Source organism: Hemicordylus capensis, chromosome 2 (assembly GCF_027244095.1).
Source record: "Hemicordylus capensis ecotype Gifberg chromosome 2, rHemCap1.1.pri, whole genome shotgun sequence".
Classification (NCBI taxonomy): Eukaryota; Metazoa; Chordata; class Lepidosauria; order Squamata; family Cordylidae; genus Hemicordylus; species Hemicordylus capensis.
Window position 1 is genome coordinate 66,000,883 of NC_069658.1, and position 22,354 is coordinate 66,023,236.

The 22,354-nt window shown below is 44.8% G+C and overlaps 1 long non-coding RNA gene across 1 annotated transcript; it reads left to right on the plus strand.

Moving 5' to 3' along the window:
• The first annotated feature begins 869 nt into the window (after positions 1 to 869).
• LOC128343328 (uncharacterized) lies at positions 870 to 22,001 on the plus strand. The gene is made up of 3 exons (XR_008315474.1): positions 870 to 1,003; positions 19,355 to 19,518; positions 21,803 to 22,001. It is a non-coding gene; the product is annotated as an uncharacterized LOC128343328 (long non-coding RNA).
• The last annotated feature ends 353 nt before the right edge of the window (positions 22,002 to 22,354 follow it).

A 22,354-nucleotide genomic window follows, 5' to 3' on the forward strand; every position in this document is an offset into this window, starting at 1 on the left:
CCCCTGGATGTGCACAAAATGCTTCATGCATATCCTTACTTGGCAACGTGTCCTCTAAAAGGATCCTGGGAAGATTTCACAACTGTCCCCTATGAGGCATTGCTAAACTTTTTACCTCAGTTAATGGTTAGAAAAGCCAGAGTCAAACTGCAGTTTCAGTGTGTTGGGGAAGATAGCAGCAGGGAGAGAGGGAGGGAGCAAGGTTCAGAGCAGAATCTAAATGATATTCCCTGCAAGGCAATAATTTTGAGTTCTTATCAATACAAGGTAGGGAATCATTGCATCCTAAACAATAGGTGTAGGGGAAATTATTATTATTTTGCCTCCAAAGACAAATGTGGCATGTAAAGTTATTGAAGGTGTTGAGGAAGAGAATTTTCATTAGGGATATGTGAATTGATTTGAGTACAAAACGGTTTGTACCCAAATTTACCTGTTTTGGGTGATTTGTAGACAAAACACATTGCCCCTGTGCTAGCTGGCCAGATTGGAGTCCAAAACAAATCGACTTGATTTCGGACCCGAAAAATTTGTAGATTCGGAGCTCCATTTTGTGGTGATCTCTCTTGCTGTCTCCATTTTGTGTCAGGACTTAAAAAAAAAACAAAAAACAAACCCACACTCCCAAGCTTCAGATTGGTGACTTACAGTGTGCAACAATTGGCTGGTGATTCACTGCTGGTTCCAGATTGGCTCAATTCCGTTCAAATCTTCTGTTGCCAGGTGTGACTGATCCAGCATTGGCTAGAGTAAGGGTCAAAGAAGGAGTGATTTTCAAATGTACTTAAGGAGGCAGGCAGCCACTATTCTGCCTTCCTGCCTCATGGGAGAAGAGAGGGAGGGAGGGAGTTTTCCTTGCCTGCCTGCCTGCTGCCTGGAGTGCATTCTCTGCTTTTTGTTCCTGCTTTCCTGATTAAGGAAAAGAGAAGAGAAGTTTTTTCACCCCTTTCCTGCTGCGGAGAGAATCACTGCCTGAGCCTGCTATCTGTGCGGATTGGTTCAGGTACAAAACAATTTATACCTGAATCTACCTGTTTTGTGTGATTTGTGGGCAAAACAAATTGCCCCTGTTCTAGCTGGCCAGATTCAGACCCAAAATAAATCAGGGGTGATTCGATTTAGGAACAAATTAAATTAAAAAAAGATTGATTCATGCACATCCCTAATTTTCATGTGAAGAAGACATAAATATAGGCTGGCTAAGCAAGTTACTGGCTTAGAAGTTAATGGCTTAGAACAGCATATGGGCTATCTTTGGGCTTTCAGTCAAAATCTCTCTCTAGTCTCTTAGTCACAACAGGAGGAGATCAGGATGCCCTGAAACCTGAAATTTCCTAGCAGTAGTTAGCCAATGGTAGTTCTAAAGTACCTGTGAAAGAATGGCTAAATACGTATTGGGAAATGGCTGAAATGGCAAAAATTACATATTATCTGGAGATGGTTTCTGCGGCACTGGAGCAACCCCACTGAAGAGTCCTTTTCAGATGGTCCCTTCACATGCAGACTGAATGCATGTGGTAGGGGTGGGAATATACTCACTGGCCCCATCCCCACCCCCATTCATCTACTGACCCTGTTCCTGATTTCCACACTTTCTGTGGAAGGGGTGAAAAAGGCTCTGCATGTGTACAGTGGTATGTGCAATCAGGAACCCTGATCATGCAGGGTTCCTGATCACATGGAAACAATGTGCACTCCTAGAATCGCTTTTCTTTTCTTCCACTGAATACACTGAGGTTGTAGGTGGAGCCAACAGGCCTAACTCCACTCTGTCCTCCACATGATCAGCATACATATGGAGGTGAGGGAATGTGTGGAGAAGACTGAGACAAAGAGGCGGTTCCCACGATCAGTGGGAGCCACCTGGGGAGGGTTAGCGGGGAGAGCTGGCTCAGCCCGCTCTCCCTGCACAAGAGCAGGCAGTCTGCTCCGGGCAGCCGAAGTGGCCGCCCACATGACTGCCAGCTCTGTTACAGAGCTGGTGGGGGCTGGGAGGATTGGGGGCCACACAGCCCCTGGAAGCTCCAGCATGCCCTGCTAGAGCACGCAGGGCATGCTGGAGACACCCCTGAGCCAGGAGGCTGCTTTTAAGCCTCCTGGTCAGGGGTTTACTTGTGAGTTGCCACGACACAGCAACACACAATTTTAAAAAACCGGGCTTGCAGCTGAGCCTGGTGGTTCTCACAATGGGAGAAAATTGGGCTAGTCTCTGTTAGCCCGATTTTCTCCCATTGTGTGAATAGCCTCAAAATCTCTCTTTGCTCTAGTGTCCTGCCTCTTCACCTGCTGCAATTTCTTGAATGTCCTCCATATATTAATAAAACACAGTTAAGTATTAATTATACTGTTTTGAAAGTGCTATTAAAGTAGATGAATAAATGACAACAATTAAGACTGTAAAAGTTTATTTGGGTGCTCAGCACTTTCTGACTGAAGGGAGTTTAGAATCCCTTCATGTCTCTTGATTACCTTTCACCACCTGTATCTCTTCTAATTGCAAGACCTATGTCATCTGTTTGATGAGGAAAGCTGCAATCTTTAACTTATTTTTAGAATTCAGTCTGTTAAGAGCCTCATCTTGTTATGTGATTCATCCTGAAGAAAGAACCAAAGCCAAAGAAAGAACCTACAGCTCCATAAAGTAGCCCAGACTAGGATCGATTTGGATGTGATGTCATGTTTCTTAGTGAATGAGGATGTTTTAAAGCAGGGGTAGGCAACTTTGGCTCTGTCTCCAGCTGTTGTTGATTGAACTACTACTCCCAGCATCCCCAGCCACAATAAATAGTGGCTGGGGATGATGGAAGTTGTTGTTCAACAATAGCTGGAGACCCAAGACTGCCTACCCCTGTTTTAAAGGCTAAAAAAATAATTTTTAAAAGGGTTGTAATATTTGTGTGCTACTTCAATGTTGCCTTGTTACTTCAACATAAAATCATGGCTGACATCCTGACTAACAAAGCACCCGTGCAATGGGAAACACACCAGTGTAGTACTAGTACTTCTGAAGATTTCTAGGCTAACTCTGAACGTGTGTGTGTGTGTGTGTGAGAGAGAGAGAGAGAGAGAGAGAGAGAATTCCAGTGACCTCCCTTCCCCATGTAAGGCTTCTGTTTCACCTGAAAATATGTGTCTGAGGGCTGTGTGACCCTCAGGAACTTATCTGAGAGGTCATCAAAATTTGCTGAACCAGCAGGAGAGTTAGTTGAACTCTTCAGAAGCACCGGTGCTTCTCCCACTGGATGTCAGCCAGTGCCTATCTGGCATTTCTTTAATTCTGTGTGAATACCAAGAGAGTGAGGCTGTGTTTGTGACTAGAGGATCCTTAGTTCCATTTGGTGTTGTTTGTGTTCCTGCAGCTTGTTGGGCATCCCTTATTGGTTGTCTGTTCTATCCCAGATTGGTTTCCAGGACATCCTGAACAGACCATATAACTCCAGTTTTAAAAGAACTACACTGGCTACCAATAGGTTTCTGGGCAAAATACAAAGTGCTGGTTATTACCTATAAAGCCCTTAATGGTTTGGGCCCAGGGTATTTAAGAGAATGCCTTCTTCATTGTGAAGCCTGCCACCTATTAAGATTTTCAGGGGAGGTTTGTCTGAGGGTGCCTCAGGCTCGTCTGCTGACGACTCAAAGGGGAGCTTTTTCTGTAGTTGCCCCAGAGCTGTGCAACACACTTCCTGCTGAGATTAGAGCTGCTCCATCCCTGTTGGCTTTTAGAAAATAGCTAAAGACACATTTCTTCAGCCAAGCTTTTTATCTATTTGGTAGTTTTTATAGGTATTTTAATTTGATCTTTTTATATGTTTTAACTGTTAAATTTTTTTGTGTTTGTTTTATTGCTGTAAACCGCCTAGAGACTTCGGTAGCATACAGATATGTTAAACTAACTAACTAGCTAGCTAACTAACTAACTAATAAATATCTAGTACCCATTTTCCTCCTAGGTTTGTACAGTTTGAGTTATGCCAACATAACTGGGATGCATCAGATTTACCTACACTCAGAGGAGGCATGTCCAGAACAGGAACTTGAGCACAAACTCAGGAGATGGTTTCTTGTGAGGTCATGTCATTCATACACTAACTCTAAAAGTAAACCTTTTTTTCAAGTGTAAGAGTGAAGTGTATCTCCAATTTAATTTATAAATGAAGCCTTCCTCAACTACCAGAAGCTTGGGGAACACTGCTTCAATGTTCATTGCTTCATCACAGCAGCAATTGTTTAGCAATAGAAAAGATCAGTAGTGACCTTCAACATAATATTGCAATGTTCCTAACAGGAGCTTTTCAGGGCTCCAATTAGCCAGCAGCACTGCTTAGAGCTTGCAAAGGAAGAAGAAAGATAATCTTTCTTCTTTCACACAGAGGAGACTAGAGACAGGGCCTTTTTGGTAGTGCCCCCTTGGCTTTGGAATGCCCTCCCTGAAGAGTTTTGCAGTGCTCCCTGCCTCAGTGTATTTTAAAAAACAACTTAAAACACAACTTTTAAAGGAGGCTTTTTAATGCTCCATTTTTGGTTACATTTGGTAGGTTCTTTAGCTTTTTATAATTTTCAGATTTTAGCTTTTTAAATAACTTTTAATTTGAAGCTATGAATGAGTGTGGTTTTAACCTGACTTTTAACTTGCTTGTTAATTTTATTACCTTTGTTGTGTCTTGTACCTATTTTATTGTTGTGAGCCGCCCCGAGCAGTAGCGCACTGGAGGGGTGGGGTATAAATATTTTAAAATAAAATAAAATAATAATAAATAATTATATCTGGAACCTTCCTATCATGTTATATTATGCTAAAAAGGCCAGATGCAGACCTTAGAGATTTACTGCTATATAGTGGGAAGATGTCAGGACCTCCTCTGGTATCAGTTCTGACTGCTAGAGGAATGGGACTCTTTGTCTAATGAACAGCTGTTCCCCAGAACCACCATGGAGAATCATCCTGCTCCCATATGGCCAGACAGCCCCAAGGCTAAGGGACCCGCTGTTGACTCCAGCAAGTTAATAGAAATAGGACCAGGGCCAGCTGCTCCTTGAGTTGTTGTCCTGTTCTTCAGCCTCAGTTCTCTGAGGCTGGAGAACAGGACAGCATCTCAAGCAGCAGGAGCTCTAGATAACCTGTTGCTTCCAGCAAAGACTGTGAGGACTGAGAAGGCTTAAGAAGGCCAGAAAAAGGCCACAGCCTGTCCTTCCTGAATGTGTTGCTGGAAATCCTCCTCACAAGTAGGCCTTTCTGGCTCTTACTCCTCCTCCAGTGGAGACCCATCTTCTGGCAACTGACAGTTTGCCAAACAGGCACTCCGCCTCACCTGCAGGGCTTCCCAATTGTGCTGTCACTTGTGGGCTGGAGGACTGGGCGAGGCCTCCCTCGAGGAGTGTGGTGCAGTTGATGGAGGCTGGGGAGCCCCAGCACCAGTGGGGGCTTTGAGTCTCTGTGTCTTCCTCCAGAGCAAAGCCAGGGTCCATGAGGGTTCTGGAAGGAGCTCTGTCTCTTTGCTCCTGCCTAAAGCCACAGCTCTGCTCAAGTGGGTCCCTTGCTACAACTCCTGGACTGGCCCAGCCTGATTCCTGGGTGCTTCCTGGGACCTCCTCCAGATATTCCCAGGACCTGGATGATCCCCTTGATCCAGTCAAAGCCTGGTGCTTGACAGATGGTCGGGAGGCTCCTTTTTTCTTTTCTTCCCTCCTGAAACTTCCCTGTATATTGCAAGGGGGCAAATTCATGATGTACATTACATGCCAGCCCTCTCCAGGTGGGGTTGCCAACCCAGTATTGGCCTGGAATTTCAAGGATCAGTATCATATTCCAAGTGACTAATAGTGACTATTGGAAGCAATCCTGGATATGTTAATGGCTTGACATTGTGAAAAATATTGGAAAAAATATTGAAAAAAGCAACATCATCTCAGTTAGTGTTAAGCTGGTGGCAACAGTAACTGGACCTCTCCAGATGATCTTAATAGGTGACAGAGTTCATGACAGAGAAGGTGCTCTCTTAAGTACCCAGGACCCAAGCCATTAATGGCTTTATAGGTGATAACAAGTACATTGTATGTATTTTGCCAGAAATGTATTGGCAGCCAGTACTGCACCACCATAAGCGAAAGGACAGGGAGGGGCGCCTTGGAGGAGGGGTAGCAATGTATGTTAAAGAAGGGATAGAATCTAACAAGTTAGAAAACCTAGGTGGACTGGAGTCCTCCACAGAAACCCTGTGGGTGACAATACAAGGACTGAAAGGAAATGTGCTACTGGAGGCGTGCTATCACCCTCTGGATCAAAATGCTGACAGTGACTGGGAGCTGCAAGAGGAAATCAGGAAAGCTTCAAGGAGAGGCAGGGCAGTAATAATGGGTGACTTCAATTACCCACACATAGACTGGGTAAATTCACAGTCAGGTCATGACAAAGAGGTCAAATTTCTAGATACATTGAATGACTGTGCCCTAGAACAGTTGGTCTTGGAACCAACCAGAAAGAAGGCGACCTTGGACTTAATTCTGAGTGGCACCCAGGACCTGGTCCGTGATGTCAGTATCATCGACCCTTTAGGGAACAATGACCATAGTGTGATCAAATTCAGCATGCACGTGAGGAGAGAATCACCAAAGAAGTCTAACACAGGCACTTTGAATTTCAGAAGAGGAAACTTCTCCAAAATGAGGAGTATGGTGAAAAGAAAGCTGAAAGGGAAAATCAGGAGAGTCACTTCACTCCAGAATGCATGGAGTTTACTCAAAACCACAATACTAGAAGCCCAGTTAGATTGTATACCCAAAAGGAGGAAAGGTACCACTAAGTCCAGGAGGATGCCAGCATGGATAACAGGTAAAGTCATGGAGGCCATAAAAGGGAAGAATACTTCTGTCCGAAATTGGAAGGCCTGCAACAAAGGGTGTTGCCAGCATTGGAGTCAGACAGATTAGCTGAGTCGTGTGAGTGCACACAACAGTCTGGTGAGGGGTGGGAGTCCCCATCTGACATACTGGCAGAAACCCAGAAGTTTGGAGAAGGCCAATTGGCCCCAGTCCAATCACAACAGGAAGTTGATGGATTGGTAGTGGTTCAATTGAACACCCCTGAAAGCAGTCATTTGAGAAGCACAAAAGTGCAGGTAAAACCTCTCAGAGACAGCACTAGCCAGATCACGCTTTGCACAAGAGAGCTGTGTCAGAGAAATGAAATCGCTAAATTGGCAGAAGAGGAAAACAAACCAGGAAGATCCATTCAAGAGATCTTTGGAGCAAATAACTGTAGTGTAAATAAAAGACCCATTGATCCAGGAGGGGTTGAGTAAAACACACTCCCCCTGCAGGACATTTGGGCATAAAATATGTTATGGACGGTCCATATCAACATATCAGAACCAGAGGTACCAACTCAGAAGTATGTGAAATATAGGCCTGTGTCTGATTTCATTTTATATTAAGAAATGAAATAATACCTGAACTCGAGGTGAACTGGCATACTAGATCTCAAACTGCTCTGTGAAGCAGGAGACAATCCAGCATTGTGTTGTGAAATGACTGCTCAAAGGAATACAAAAGCCAGGCCTGAATGCTGATTGCTATATCTAAATGCTAAAATTTGACTCATAATGTCTGTGGAGAGGCCAGAGGCGGCTCTCTCCTGTTGCAAGAAATCCATGCTAATTCTTGCCAAAGATTAACTCAATCGCTCTCTATAGAGATTCAACATAGGTAGATGCATACAGAGATCCGCCTGTAGACTTTAATTCTTACCTCACTGATGCTTCTGCCCTAGCCATGTTACTTTAAATATTCTCTTGTTATAATTACACACAAGATAGAGGTACACAAGGAATAATGTAATTGCTGTCTCACACAAATAGAACTAATTCTCTCACTAACTCCTGACTTTTAACACCTTTTGGGGTCAGACCGGCAAATCGGGGAAGATGCAATTTGTTGCTCTGAGATGCAGATTTGCTTTGGGCAATGTTCCCCGCTTCCTTCCTAAGCATACAGTTTACAGAAGATGAGATTGAGATCTCTCTGGACTGGCCAATATCCTGAATAATTAAAAAGACATTGTCCAGAAGGTAGCAGCAAGTTGTCACCTTTTGAGAACCCAGGAAAAGATGAGATTTGAATAGACTCTATGAGAGAGAGAGATCAAAGAAAAAAATTACACTATAAAGAAGCAGGCTACTGGACAGAGAGTTTAGCAATCTTGTGCCTACAGCAAGATTTGCTCACAGCAATGCCAGAGTTTGCTGCTAAGCCACGGGGCTAAAGGCAGGAACTCTGTCCATGGACAGGAGCTGTCTGTGACTTCTACTGTGCAGTGAGAAGTCAAGACTTATCCAGCCATGGTGCTCTGGCTCTCAGCCGTGATCTGAGCAACTGCAACAACTCCTGTCCCCAGCCAAGAAGCCTCGCTACCTCAGCTGAAAAGATCTCCACTCTCAAGTCTCTGATCCTGGTAAATATGCTGCCCCTACGAGCCTGGAATACCCTCATCCCTTCCCCTTCTCCTGCTCCCTTCCCCTCTCCCCCTACTAATTCCTGATCTCCCCCAAACCATGCCAGCCCTCAGCCTTCCCCCCCCCTTTTTTTCCATCTGTATCTGAATTGTATTAGGCTCTAGGAAGATTTAATATACACACACATATGGTAGTTAGGAACACTGGTTGTGGCTAGGATGTTCTGTTTAAAATACTGTTAGTAATATTGATAGAGTGTTCTGCTTTCTGCTAGATTATGTTGTTACTCTTTTATACTCAATAAAGCCCATTGAATCTTTGAGGATTGGTTTGATCTCCTTTCTTCTATGCGCCCAGATCCTACATGGTCACCATATAAAAGAACTTGGTCACTTAGTGACACTATGAGCCAGACCTAATTTTGTATGCTAGCTAATGAGCATATTTAGTATATAAATCAGGCCTGGACGGTAACACCATAAAAGGGAAGAATACTTCCTTCCGAAATTGGAAGGCCTGCACAAATGAGAAAAACAGAAAGGAATACAAACTCTGGCAAAAGAAATGGAAGGTGACAATAAGGGAGGCAAAAAGAGGGTTTGAGGAACATTTAGCTAAAAGCATCAAGGGGAATAACAAAAACGTCTTTAAATACATCACATGCAGGAAACCTGCCAGGTTGGACATTTGGATAATGAGGGAATGAAAGGGATTATTAAGGAGGATATGGAGGTTGCAGAGAAGCTTAATGAGTTCTTTGCATCTGTCTTTATGGCAGAGCATACTGAGCATATACCTGTTCCTGAAACAGGCTTTTTAGGTATGGAGGCTAACGAACTGAGTCAGATAGCAGTGATAAGAGATGATGTTCTAAACTGTCTGGAAAAACTGGAAACTAGCAAATCGCCAGGGCTGGATGGCATCCATCCTAGAGTCCTCAAAGAACTCAAATGTGAAATTGCTGGCCTCCTTGCTAAAATATATAACTTATCCCTGAAATCGGGCTCTGTATCAGAGGACTGGAAAGTAGGAAATGTAACACCGATTTTCAAAAAGGGATCCAGGGTGATCTGGGAAATTACAGGCCAGTTAACTTAAAGTCTGTTCCAGGCAAATTGATGGAAAGCATCCTCAAAGATAAAATTGTAAAGCACATAGAAGAACAGGCCCTGCTGGGAGAGAACCAGCATGACTTCTGCAAAGGTAAATCTTGCCTCATCAACCTTTTTGAGTTCTTTGACAGTGTCAGCAAGTGTGTGGATGAAGGTGATCCAGTTGACATAGTCTACCTGGACTTCCAAAAAGCTTTTGACAAAGTTCCTCATCAAAGACTCCTGAGGAAACTTCGCAGTTATGGGCTAAGGGGACAAGTACATGTGTGGATTGCTAACTGGTTGAAAGGCAGGAAACAGAGGGTAGGTATAAACAGAGAGTTTTCACAATGGGGGAAAATAAGAAGAGGGGTCCCCCCCAGGGATCTGTAGTGGGGCCGGTGCTTTTTAATTTATTCATAATTTATTCATACTTCTAAAACTAGAAGTAGGGGTAAGCAGCGAGGTGGCCAGATTTGCAGATGATACCAAACTCTTTTGGGTAGTGAAATCCAAAATGGATTGTGAGGAGCTCCAAAAGGATCTCTCCAAACTGGGGAAGCGGGTGACAAAATGGCAAATGCGTTTCAGTGTTGGCAAGTGTAAAGTGATGCATATTGGGATGATAAACCCCAGCTTCAAGTATACATTGATGGGATCTGAGCTGTCAGTGACCGATCAATAAAAGTGATCTTGGGGTTGTAGTGGACAGCTTGTTGAAAGTGCTGCAGCTGTGAAAAAGGCCAATCCCATGCTAGGGATCATTAGGAGGGGGATTGAAAATAAAATGGCTAATATTATAATGCCTTTATACAAAACTATGGTGCAGCCACACCTGGACTACTGTGTACAATTCTGGTCACCACATCTAAAAAAGGACATTGTAGAACTGGAAAAGGTACAGAAGAGGGCAACCAAGAGGATCAGGGGCCTAAATCTTGTGTTTCTTTTTAGATTGTGAGCCCTTTGGAGACAGGGATCCAACTTATTTATTTATTATTTCTCTGTGTAAACCGCCCTGAGCCATTTTTGGAAGGGCGGAATAGAAATCAAATAAATAAATAATAGAGCACCTTTCTTATGAGGAAAGACTACAACCCCTGGGGCTTTCTAGTTTAGAAAAAAGATGAATGCAGGGAGACATGATAGAGGTCTATAAAATCGTGCATGGAGTGGAGAAAGTGGATAGAGAGAAATTTTTCTCCCTTTCACATAACACTAGAATCAGGGGTCATCCCATGAAATTGATTGTTGTTGCTGTTTTTTTAATATGCTGGCCTTGGGCCGAAATAAACAAATAAACAGTATAAACAGATTGTTGGGAAATTTAGGACCAGCAAACAGAAGTATTTTTTCATACAACACACAATCAACTTGTGGAATTCTCTGCCACAAGATGTGGTGACAGCGAACAACTGTCACCTTTGAGAGGTGGCTTTGAGAGGGGCTTGGATAATGTTATGGAGGACAGGTCGGCTACTAGTCTGAGGGCTACAGGCCACCTCCAGCCTATATAAGGTAGGATGCCTCTGAGTTCCAGTTGCAGGGGAGTAACAGCAGGAGAGAGGACATGCCCTCAACTCCTGCTGTAGGCTTCCAGTGGCATCTGGTTGGCCACTGTTTGAAACAGGATGCTGGACTAGATGGGCCTTGGGCCTGATCCATCAGGGCTGTTCTTATGTTCCTAATACATAACCACTGGCTTACTTCTGGGCTGTTTGATCCTCAGCCCAGTCTGCATCCATATAACCTACTAATTTGGGTCCACAGGCAACTTCAATTTTAGATGGATTGTCCCTTTTAGGTACCTGCCTAGTCTTTTTACTGCAGTCCAGTCATCTTTGCTGTTTGTGCTTACTTTCCTACTCAAGATTCCCACAGATGCAGCTATATCTGGTCTTGTTATCATAGCTACATATACTAATTATCATAGCTACATTTTCCAATCACTGTCCTGTACTTATTTTTGTCCGGCAGAAGTTCACTCTCTTTCTATTTTAGGTAACCTGTTTTCATAGGTGTACTCATTTCTTTGGCCTCTGTAAGTACCACATACTCTAGTAAATCATTTATATTCTGTTTTTGGTTAAGTAAATAGCTTCCATCCTCTTCTCTCTCTATGTGTATCCCAAGTTAGTGTGAAACAGGCCCAATTTCTTTTACTTTCATCTCTGGAGAGACAAAATGGAGATGAACACTGGAAGAACAAAGAGGGGAGGAGCCCAACACTTTTATCCATGACCCTTATCCCCACCCCCAAATGGTCACTGAGACCTTGTAGCTGAGAGCAGATGCTGCCAGGGTTCTAATGCCAACAGGAACCATATTAATAAAGAAGTAAATGGATTCCCTGCAGTTCTGAGCTTGGATGGTTGAGAATCTATACAGATTGATATACAAACAGGAACTGCAAAGTCTTAAAGGTATACCAGACATTCAACAATTGAGTTTAAATAAAGTTAGCAGTATAACCTTGTGTTCCATTTAGATTGAAAAGGTGCCCCTGAAAAGGGCAAGGCCTTTTTAAAACATGCAATTATTTTGAAGATCACAACTTCCAAACATTGCAAATTGCAGGTGATGTGTAGAAGAGGCATGCCCTTTTCACACAGTAGACACATAACTCCTCTAAGATGATACATTATGCAGTGAAAAGATGCATCATTTATGGGTGACTCTGAACCAGTCACAACCCTCTCAGCCAAACCCACCTCACAGGTTTGTTCTGAGGATAAACATAACTGTACACCGCTCTAGGCTCCTTGGAGGCAGAGCAGGATATAAAATTTAATTAATTAATAAAAAATAAAAGGGAGTTGCTTTTTTCTTTCAGATGATCACTTTATTAATTTGTGCAGACTTAATGGATTAAGTTTTCTTTATGTTGGTGACAACCCTTGTTCTGCTTGCTTCTGAATAAGACATGACCATAACTGTTCTTTGTTTGTTGAGACAATGTCAAAGCTTGTAATTAGTTGCCTGTTCTAAGTTTAGAACACCTTTGCCTCATTAACTCTACTGTTAGTACTTCTTGCTCTTCCAACTGAGGATGAAGAACATTTCTCCCAGTAACTGGGGTGAGAGCATCTTGGCCCTGTTAGAAACTGAAGGAGATTTTATCTTCTGATGCTTCAGTTTTAATTGTTTTTGGAACAATTTTGCCCTTTAGTTTTTTCTTCCTTGATAATAAGTGGGGAAACAAGGAAAGAAAAGTGTTTTTAACAAGACTGTGAGGAGAAAAGAGTTGAGGCAGATATCTATTATGCTTTTCTATATTTCCAGATTGTTCTTTAGGATTTGAAAATCAGGAAACTTTCTCCTCCACCTTGCATGTTGTGAGAACAACCCAAAAAATCCAACTGGAACATTAGCAATTTGCACACATTACAGGTGTAAATGAATACATCACAAATTAAAAACAAGAAAATGCTCTGAAGTTATCTGAGGAGGGCAAATTGCAGTATTATTTGCAAGGACACTAAACTAGTCTAGAAAACATCTGATCTACAAAGTTGTAACGCAGCCCACTAGTCATGTATTGTGGTCTGTCAAGTGCTTGACAATCCTATTTCTTCAGACCTAATCTTATTTCTGCAGACCATGGCAGACGGTGGGCGGGTTCACACATAATGCCAGCAGATAGGTACAGAAGAACTTCTGGCTCTTGGTAGGTACACACTGCTTCCTGCTGCTGCTTCTCTGCTGTGCAAACCCAGAAATGTTGGGTAGAGAATGTCAGGTAACCTTACCTCTTTCCAACATTCTCTTCCCAACTTCATAAGTTGGTTAGAGATGTCAGGTAAATGTCAGGCAGAGGTAGGCATCAAACCTTCTCCACCCAACATTTCCAGGTTTGCATGACATGGAAGCAGCAGCTGTAGTGGGGACATACGGCCACCGGGAACTGGTGGCTCTTCTGTAATTATTTGCTGCTATTATGTGTTAACCCACTCAGTGAAAGAGGGGTTTTTCAAGGCCTTGAGGCAGAAAACATGGCTGGTGGACACGATTCACTTGTGGGTTACAAGTTGCATAATCCAACTGTAAACAAAGTGTGATTCAGCAGTGGAACAGTTCATTCTTGATCTAGAAGATTTGGGTTCAACTACAGACTCTCAGGGTAACCGCAGGGAATTCATTGGCTGGTATCCAAACCAATAAGGCACGCTTCCTCATTCTTGTGACTGTTCCTCCAGAGCACTCAAAGGTTGGGTTCCTCCACAGTGGCACTCCATTAGGCACATAACCGCTGCTACTGAAATATTTTCCTCCTCTGCTCATTTGTGGTCAGGGAGACTGGATCCCACACATTATTTTCAGTCTCAGTTTCTTATTGAAATGTTAATGGCCTACTTGAGGATAGATCTTATGAGACTTATGACTTTCAGCGCCCTCCTTTCTTTTTCCATTTCTGAACTGGGCCTTAGAGATTATTCACAAATTTTATTTTCTAGTCAGAGGATGTGTTATATTTATTTAACATACTTATCTCACCTTTCCAACTACATTCAAAACAGCTTATAGCCCCCATTAAAAACATAAGAATAATAACCCAAATAGGCTAAAAGAGATCAGGAGTAAGCAGTGTGATAAAATAAAAGCTCTGAGATCTGCTCTAACAGGTTAAAGGCTAGGTTTTCAGAAGGTGATGGATGCAGGAAACAACAAGGGTGAGTTGGATCATTTTCATGTGTTTGGATGCCTATGAAACGTAATGCATACTTCTCAGTTCTGGACAACAAAATGAGCACAGGCCTTCTTACTGAGAGACAATTGTAAAAAGAAAATCAAATGCGGTTTGACACTGACAGGGAGAAATGTTCAAGAAGAATGATATATGATGTGTAAATAATGCAACACACCTTGTTCCAATGGAAATTTGCATGCATATTGGCGCTCTGTGGTATTCCTCCCCACCCCCGTCCGCGTCCCCATGTTCTCAGGAGTAGCCAAAAATCAATTAACAACAGGACCTAGGCTTAGAAACCTTGCATAACAGCATCAAAATTCAGATTTGCATTGCAAACACTGAGGAGCTTCACACAAACAGTGTGATGCGCTGGGAGGAGGTTTGCGGGAAGAGCGGCTTTGACCCACTCTCCCCACAGACAATCACGTACCCATCACTGGGTGGACAGATCCCCCACCCAGATGAGTGGCAGCTGGAATCCCGTGTTCCAGTGTCTCGCTCGGCAGTTCCGGGGGCCAGGTGAAGGAAAGCACTTTTGCAAGGCATCCTGCCCCCCAGAGCCTCAGTAATGCACCACTTGAGTGCACGGTGCATTCCTGGGATCCGCCCCCACCCCTGAGTGTGTCTGCCATGGCTGCAAGTAGCCATGGCAGACACACGACTAACAAATGAGGTTAACGGAGTGCTTGCTCCCTTAAACTTTTTAAAGAGGGTGGCTATTAGGCGGGCTTGCCGCCGTGGAGCCACTGGGCTCACCCTCAAGCCTGTTGGTTCTCATGAGCTGCAGAAACCGGGCTGGGTTCCCTTAGCCCGGTAGGGGTGTCCACGGAACCGCAGAACTGTGGTCTGGCACTGGGGTGGGGGGTTCCTTTAAGAGTGGGGGGAGGGTTTACTTACCCCTCCTGCCGCTTTCCCCCTCCAGCGCCCGTAGTTTTGTTAGTATTGGGGCAGCAGGATACCTCCCTGCCACCCCTTCCCTCGTTTGGCTGGAAAAGGCTTCAATAAGCCTTTTGCACACGTCGCGGCCCAGCCCACCACCAGCACCGAGCAGCTGGAGAGACGCAGCTGCCTGTGCACGCCCAGGTCTGGCAGCACCAGCTGCCGTGAGCAGCGCTGGATCTCCGTCCGGCTGAGCGCAGCACGGGGCGGAAGCGGAGGAATTGCCTCGGGAGAAGCCGCCTCATCGGTGGGGCGCTCATGGAAGGGAAGCCCTGCCGCGTTTCCCATCGCCATCGCCTCAGCTGTGGCGGGGGAGAGAAAGTGTGCACGAGAGGCTGAGGAGTCCGGAGGGAGGGAGAAGAAGCTGCCACTGCCAAGGAGTCCTGGCCCCTTCCGCCTCCGGGAAAGCCCCGAGTGGAGGAGGGAAGCCCTCCCCTCCCCTGCGCAAGCACCGCCTGAGCTCCTCTGGCTCGGCCTCCTCCGTGCCGCCGCCATCATCATGGCTGCTTCCCCAGACAAGTACTCGGTGCTGCTGCCCACCTACAACAAGCACGAGAACCTGCCGCTCATTGTGTGGCTGCTGGTGCGCAGCTTCCAGCAAAGGTGACTGGCTGACTTGACTGACTGGTGGTGGGTGGTGGTGGGACAGACAGTTCTCACATCTCTGCACATCACGGAGACGTGAAGCGCGCATGCGATGTGCGCACGCGCAAAAGCCTTATTGAAGCCTTTTCCAGCCAAACAAGGGAGTGGCGGCAGGGAGGTATCCTGCTGCCCCAATACTAACAAAACTACGGGTGCCGGAGGGGGAAAGTGGTCGGAGGGGTAAGTAAACCCTCCTCCCACTCTTAAAGGAACCCCCCACCCCAAATCACCCGAACCGCCCATGTCCAGACCGGTCCGGAGGCCTGTAGAATGGCCTCCGGACTGGTCTGGGCACATCATTATAGCCCAGTTCCTGCTGGTCGTGAGAATAGCTTTGCTGTTTTTCAATAGCTTCTAACAACTACAGACTCCTAGGATGCCTTTTGAGACCATTAACAGTCATGTCATAAAGAGTGTTATGACCCTGTCTCCTGAATATAGCAATGTAAGAAATGTTAACAGTGGATATTGATTTGTTTAGTTTTGTATCCTGTCTACTAACCAACCTTTCTCAAGGTGGCTATGTGGAGTTTAGATAACAGGCTTAGTTTGTCCCATGAATACCTTGTGACTACGAAGTGTAACGTTATGATATGTTGTGCTTAAGAAAGTAAAACAGATAATGCAAGACTAAATGGGGTTGTCTTTGTTTCTTCTACTGGTGGATTTCACAAATATTACTCTCATTCTACTATAACTCCTGGAAGTTACTCATCCATTTCACAATCTAATATTTCCTGAGTTGCCCACATCACTTTTAAAGAAGAATTTCAGGATTTTAGAAAATATTAGGTATGGATTATATTTACAGAAGATATTCCCAGTTCAGATGGGAAACTATTCTCACTATTTGAACAAGTCCCAGAGAGCCACAAGCTCACACACTTCCCCTCTCCTTCTCCTTGGTGCACCAGGGACTTCTACACACAGCAGGCTTTACACACAGGGACTTTTACACTCAACAGGTGAGTCCACTGTACTGGGAGGCTTTACTGTGAACTCAAAATGTCCCCCAAAACCAACACAAATAGTGGATTGTTTTTACCCTGGATATAAATTGAGTTACACTCTAATGCTCAGTGAAAAACCTGAATGGTGTGTGAATTGTTACGATAACTCACAGGGACTTTGGGGTAAATCTGGCTATGTGAATGCACCCCCTCCATTCCAGAGAAGATGTGAGTTTAAGGGCTTTAAAAGCCCTGTGTAAAAAACTTCTTGGAGACGATTGCTTCTGCTTTCAGTTTTAAATTAATCATGTCATCTAAACTCTGGGAACCAGAGTTAATTTTAATTAATTAAGGTTTCTTCATCATTTGGGTGAAGAACCTTCATTCCCTGAGTTTGGACAACAAATAAAGCTGTGGTTAGTTTAAAATCAAAAGCAGAAGTTTCATTCTCCTACTTAGGCCAAGCGGGGAGGGGAGAGGTGAATCAGGACTCATTCAAGTCGTGGGATATTGTGGGGAAGATGGCAAGACAGGTCTTAGAGTGAAACCATGGTTTCCTATTATGTCTCAAGTGAGCCAGTTTAGTAGTAACTCTATAAAGCTGGAATTCCATGCACATCTACTTGGGGCGGGGGGTGGGGAATTCATTGAACTCAGTGGGATTTACTTTTGAGCAAATGTGCACAGGATTGTGCTGCACATTCTTCAATAGACTACAGACAAAAGAAATGAAGAGCATCGGCCAATTCACTCAAATTTCACTTTAACATTGAGCTAACTGAAGGAGTGGAGGCCTGTGAACTCTGAGGTCACACAGAGTTCATTAGGTCATAGGCTATTCTATATTTTTGAATAGGGGAGAAATTTCTATTCATTGCATTGAGACAGGTTAAAATCTTTAAAAAATTATAAAACAAAAATCATGAGCCCCACCGGCTTGGGGCTGCTGGGGGGAATTATGGCACAGGATGCCTTGCCCCCAAACCCATTTTGGTGCCCAGCAACCCCCCAGAGGGGCAATTGGGGAATCCTCAATTCCCCATTTTTCCCTTTGGGGGGGAATTTAAAAAAAGAAAAGAAAAACCTTCCCAAAAAATCATTCAAAATTACAAGAGTGTCAGATTGCTTTGGGGTTCAGTTGGTGGTAGGCACCTCTGGGTGCTCTGAATGGGGAATAATGAGTCAGTTCAAGTCCCCATTATACCCTGTGTAGAACCTCTTAGAACTGGTAGAACTGAAATTTGAGTTGGGTTCGAATTTGACCAAACTGGGTGGGGGGTTGAGCAAAACCAAAACCGAACCTACCCACCCTGGTTCTAATTCAAACCACACAGACCAAGCTGGTTTTGTGCACACCCCTAGTTATTTTCTCCCAAAGAATCACATTTTCTTTCATTTTACAAGCAACAGAGACCTCACAGTATTCCAAAGGCAAGAAGCAAGCATGTGTAACAAGGTGTTACAGCCCAGTTTTTTCTAAAAACATTGAAGCTATTCACACGACCAGGAGAAATCAGGCGAAGGGAGCCTAGCCCGATTTCTCCTGTCGTCTGCTGCCACGGGAGCCGTGCTGCTCCGTACAGCAAACCACGTAAAGTACCCCTCTCCTTCAATGAAGTTAGTGGAGCTAGCGCTCCACTAACCCCATTTGGTTGCTCATGTGCTGCCACTGCGTGGCTCCACGCCATGACAACACACGAGGATAGCCCTGCCAGGAGGCAGCAAACAGCCTCCTGGGCTCAGGGGGTCTTTCCAGGATGCCCTGCATGCTCGCATGGGGCATCCTGGGACTCCTGGGGCCTGCGTGGCCCTTGATCCCTGCAGCCCTCGCTGGCTCCCTCATGGAGCCGTCAGCTGTGTGAGTGGCCGATCTGGCTGCCTGGCTATGAGCGGCTGCTCGGCTGCGGGGAGAACAGGCTAAGCCCACTCTCCCCGCAGAACCCTGTCAGGTGCGTCACACGTGTCATGTGAAGCGCCTCATTATCTCCCCATGTTGGGCTCACCTCCTTACCTCAGGTGGCCATTTGGCTACCCCACTATGACATGTGGGGAAAGAAGGGCTTTGCAAGCAGGTAATGCTAGGAAAGGCATTTTGTTGGTGAGTGCTGATTATTTTCCGCACCAGTTAATATCTCTGGATGCATTGCAGGCAGCTGCCTAATCGTTTTTCAAACTTCACCCCAACACCTCCCTCCCACCCATTAGCAACACATTAATTGATTTTTTTTAAGTGGATAAAAGCTTGGTTCTTCTCAACCCTTATGAAATGCAACTTGAATTTGTGAAAAGGGACACCCTGCCATTCCCTCCCACAGTCTTCATCCTCAGGGACAGTTACGGGAGAGAATACTGACAAATAACAAATAGACTAGACAAAAGGCTGAGATTGTTGCATGTGGTTAATCTTCAGGGTCTTAAAGCACAGAAGCAACCGGGAGTTATTCACACATGGCTTCATGCTGCGGGGTAAATGTTGAGCAAAGCCACTTCGAATTGCACTGGAGGCATCTGAGGGAAGCAGCCCCTCCCTTTCACTATCTGGTTTGCTTTTGATGCAGGTTCACATTGCATGCCTTTGTGTTTTCCTTCTAGCCAATGGGGAGAGAGCAAGCAAAGGAGAGCTCCTTGGTTAGGAACACAATGAGTCTACATCAGCGTTTTAAAAACCTGGAAATACATCAAGATAAGCTAGAATTTGGAAGACAAAGCCTGATTTGTGTATGGAGTGTTTACCAAAATCTCAGATGGACTTCAGGGTAAGTTTGGCTGGTGTGTGAATGCACACAATCTCTTCTGGAGGAGTTTCAGGGTAACAGCCCTGTCTGTAAAAGCTCCAGCAGAAATAAGGACTGTCATGGGAGGGAGAATGGGAGAAATGAGGGGGAACACCGGGGACGTAAAGAGAACAGCAGAAAGAGAAACTAAGAGAAAAAGAGTGAGGACAATGTTCAGGGGCGGGGGGGGGATAAGAATGCAGTTTGATAGGGGAGAGGAAAAACAGACAAGAGAAGGCAAGAAGTGTTAGAAGTGAAAGACTTTGCGCTGTCTCTTGTCTCAGTGACATAGGAGGACAGACTAGTGAGTCAGAGGGCTAGAGGGTCAAGACATTGGTCATCCCTTCTCTACTGCTCTGACACTATCCCTTTGGAATGTAGATTGCTACTCTCAGGGACACTTCCTTCCTCTCTCCCATCTCTTCCTGTTCCTTCTACCTTGCAACATGCAAGCTCCTCTCTCCCTGCACCATATGTGCAGAGAAGATGCAGAATCCATCTGCATCCAGCTACTGAGAGATTAGAGATCCTAACTCCTCACTTTCCTATCTAGAATGGAGTTCTTTAATAAATGCCATATATATTGATTTGAAACTATGAACTGGCTCCAAGTTACTTTACTCTCAGCATACACGCACGCCTAACCAAATTCCGCTGTGTTGTGCCTCTGTGCTCTCTGCTATAATGAAAAAGGGATTCGCTTACCAGAGAGAATTCCCAACAAGAAGGTCAGATTTTGAAGGAAAGATGGAATGAGAGGAAAAGAAAGGGGGAGGGGAGCCCAAAGAGAAGATCACTGTCAATGTAGCAATGGGATGCACAGGAGAAGGGCAAGGAGCAGTCTCTAGTTGCTGCTGATGTCACCAGCACTCAGCCACTTAATGCATGAGGGAGGTGAGAGCGAGATCTGAGAGGCAGCTGCTCGGCTCCAGGCGACCATGGTTCCTGCCTGCCGGTTGCTGCTGCCTCACACTCATTCCCCCTCGCCTGAGACTTGGCGCACCCTGAATGGCCAGGCAGAAGCAGCCATCTGCTCGGCAGCCTTCTCAACCAGCTCGACAGCACCATTGCCATGTGCACCAAGCCTGGCTGGATTGTTCTGCAGGCAGGGAGGCTGGCAGGCAACAGCACAGCCAGCCCTCACTGCCCTGCCATCATCTGGGAGTCTCACGAGTCACACCGGAGCTTGCAGGAGAGAGGCAATATGGTGGCAGGGGGAAAAGATGGCACTAGGGAAGGCGGTAAGGTGACAATTGAAGCAGACATTCCAGTGCAGGGCAAGACTGTGCGGCTGCTGGAATTGGCTGATCGGGTAGCTAAACTTTTGTGCGTGGGTGCGCATCTGCGCAGCTTAGAGGGAACACAACTGGGAAGCCAAATGTTGCATGTAGGGATCTGAGAGGCTTGCTGACTCTAACACGTAGGCAGATCCAGAAAGAAGAACTGGATGGTTTAAACACCTAAGTGAGGAAAACGAGAATGTGCAGAAAGGAGGAGAGCTGGTCTTGTGGTAGCAAGCATGACTTGTCCCCTTAGCTAAGCAGGGTCTGTCCTGGTTGCATATGAATGGGAGACTTGATGTGTGAGCACTGCAAGATATTCCCCACAGGGGATGGAGCTGCTCTGGGAAGAGCATCTAGGTTCCAAGTTCCCTCCCTGGCTTCTCCAAGATAGGGCTGAGAGAGATTCCTGCCTGCAACCTTGGAGAAGCTGCTGCCAGTCTGTGAAGACACTACTGAGCTAGATAGACCAATGGTCTGACTCAGTATATGGCAGTTTCCTATGTTCTTTGTTCCTAAAAACAAAAGATGTCATGGATGCCTAGTTTGAAGTGTCAGGAATGTTTCAGGGGGCCATATGGAGAGTCTATTTGGGGGTTTTCATTTCATTATTCCTTCCACATATGCAATCGTGTTTTGTACAGGTGGCCCTCGTTATCCACAGACCCGGCACCTGTGATTTAGAGTATCTGCGATAGGGCTGTGGAGACCCAACCCCGTTATTCATGGGTACAAATAAGGGTTAAAATTCACCTATACGACCTAGGTGGCCGTATATGACCTCCGAGGTCACTTCCGTCCACTCTTTTGCCAACAGAGCCATTTTGTGGCTCTTTCTTTTTTAAAAAAATCCCATGATTTTTCATGGGGAAATGGAGGAATTGGGGGTTGTGGGGGGCATTGCTGGACAGCTAGAGACCTGCATACCATGGCATGGTACGTTATTTCTGCCTTTTAATACCCCCCCCTTTTTTTTTGCCCTGCAGGAACCTAACTTCCCAATTGCAATTAACTTAAGATCTCATTTCCGTGGAAATTAGGGGAAACACAACCTCCACAGATGACAAAGGCCACCTGTATAATGATATTTAGCATTTTACAGACAACATTTAGTGGGATGTAGCTTGCCAACTCTGACTGAAGCTATTTCTGGACATCTTTCCCTCAATATTTTTCACAATATCTTTAAACAATATCAAGCCATTAACATCTGCAGGACAACTTTCAGTAATCACCTGGAGATTAATGTTACTTCCAAAGACTCCAGGTCAGTCCTGGAGAGTTGGTAATTATATGTACTATTTGATAGTAGATAGTCTGTGAAATTATTTCTTTTTTAAAAGATAATTTATTAGTTCATGTTTTGTAATAACAACAATTTAAGTAAACAGAAGAAAGTATTGCTCTTTACAATATCAAAAACTAAGATCTGGGATTTGGCAATAAATAATTACTTGTACAGAAGTTTAATTATTGCTTCCAGTTAAAGAGATTATTCAAATTTTGTGTTTTCTCTCTTACATGCAGATAGCCTGGTT